This window comes from Penaeus monodon, chromosome 24, assembly GCF_015228065.2.
Source record: "Penaeus monodon isolate SGIC_2016 chromosome 24, NSTDA_Pmon_1, whole genome shotgun sequence".
Lineage (NCBI taxonomy): Eukaryota > Metazoa > Arthropoda > Malacostraca > Decapoda > Penaeidae > Penaeus > Penaeus monodon.
In genome coordinates, this window is record NC_051409.1 from 7050268 (window position 1) to 7052258 (window position 1991).

The 1991-nt window shown below is 39.9% G+C and overlaps 1 protein-coding gene across 1 annotated transcript in view; it reads right to left on the bottom strand.

Annotated features, from left to right (window-relative positions):
• The window catches only part of LOC119588533 (glycine receptor subunit alpha-2-like), a gene marked incomplete at its 5' end in the record, with an annotated part of 99651 nt that overhangs the window by 19979 nt on the left and 77681 nt on the right, over positions 1–1991 (bottom strand).

Below are 1991 nucleotides of genomic sequence, written 5' to 3' on the forward strand. Positions count from 1 at the left end.
GCCCTGTTCGACATAACAAGAGATTCGAGAAAAAGGAAAAGAGAGAGAAAGATTAAAGGGAAAGATATGAAAGATTAAAAAGAAAATAAGATGAAAGGTGGATAGGAAGTAGAGGCGATAATAAAAGACCATGAGAGAGAGAAAAAGAGAGAAGAAAAGAGAAATGAGGTAAAAGGCAGAGAGAGGAAATATTAGAGAAAAACAAAAAGCAAAAAAGAGAGAGTGAGAGAAAAAAGGCTTAATAATCCGAAGAAAGGAATGAAGAGGGAAGAGAGAAAGAAAAGAAAAAAATGGTGAAGGAAGCAAAGAATAGAAAAAAGAGTAATGAAGCAAAAGAAGAGGAAAGAAAGAGGATGAAGGAGAGACAAAAAAAAAAGAGGAAACGAGGAGAAAATAAAAAGAGAATATGGCGAAGAAAGGAGAAAGAGAGGGGAATGAGAGAGAAGAAAATGAAAAGCGGACGAAAGGGGAAATCGAGAATGGAAAAAGGAGACACAAGGGGTAAGAGAAGAAAGGAAAAAGGGAACAAAGAAAGGGGAAAAGAGGGGAAAATTAAAAAGAGGGTGATAGGCTGAAGAAAGGGGAAAGAACGGGGAGAGAGAGAGAGAGATAAGAAAAAAAGGGGAAGAGGAGAAAAATAAGAAAAAAGAGAGAAGTGAGAAAAAAAAGAAAGGTGAACAGAAGGAAAAAATAAAAAGAGGTTGATATACCAAAGAAAGGAGATGAAGAAAAGGGAAAGACGAGGAAGCAGAGGAGAGTGGAGAGAGAGAAGAAGGAAGAAAGGGAATAAGAAGAAAAAGAAAAAGAAAAGAATAAAGGTTAAAGGGAAGAAAGAAGAGGAAGAGGGCGACAGGCAAATAAAAGGAGAAAGAGATGGGAGTGAAAGAGAGACAAAAAGGAGAACAGAGGGAGAAAATTAGAAAGAGAGTGATAGATAGGAGAAAGAATAGGGGTGTGAGCGAAAAATGAGAAAGAGGATGATAGGCCGAAGAGAGGAGAAAGAGAGAAGGAGAGAGGAAGGAGAGGAGAGAAGAGAGGAAAGATGAGAAAGAAGGTGGTAGGCTGTAGACAGAAGGAGAGAGGAGAGACGAGAGGAAAGATGAGAAAGAAGGTGGTAGGCCGTAGGCAGAAGGAGAGGGGAGTGAAGAGAGGAAAAATTAGGAAGAGGGTGATGGGCCGTAGAGAGGAGAGGGGAAAAAGAGGGGAGAAAAAGGACCCTGATAAGGAGAGAGATCTACAAGTGTTCTTCCGTTGATGCCTCGGCGGGACTACAAAGAGAAAGGGGGGGGAGGGGGAGTGGAGGAGTGCTGTGTGGAGGGGGGGGAGGGTAAAGCCGAAGATGAGGATAGGGAGATGAGGGGGGAGGGGGGAGGGCGAGGTTGGGGAAAGGGGGGAGGGGGGGGTGTAGGAGGGTGTGGAAGGGGGGGAGTGATGATTGTGGGATTGGGGGAGGGGGTTAAGAGAAAGAGGTGTGAATAAAGGGAGGAGGAGAAAGAGGGGAGAAAGAAACCTTGATAAAGACGAGAAGGAAGGGAAGAGAATGAAGGAACAGAAATAATAACGAAAGAATGAGAGTAAGAGTAAGGAAAAGAGTAAGAATTGGGCGAGAGGAATGATGAAATGAAAGGCGACAAAAGAAAAGAAACAAAAAAGTGGGGATAGAGAAAGGTATAATAATGAATAGGAAAAGGAAGAGAAGAGAGGAGAAGAGAAATAAAGAACAAAGACAAGACGAATGAAACAAAGCGATAAAGAATAAAACAAAAGAAAGAGGGTAAAGGAATTAAGATTGAAGAAGAGGAGGAAAAGAGAGATTGATAATGAATTAAAGAATACAGATAAAATTCATATTAAGATTTTCTTGCCTGTCTTTCGATGAATATTTTTCCATGTCTTTTTTATATAATTTTTTTTTTTAATAGTTTTCTCAGACGATAATTACCTGACATTATCATTTGCAATGTTGTTATTTAATTATATTAATATTATTT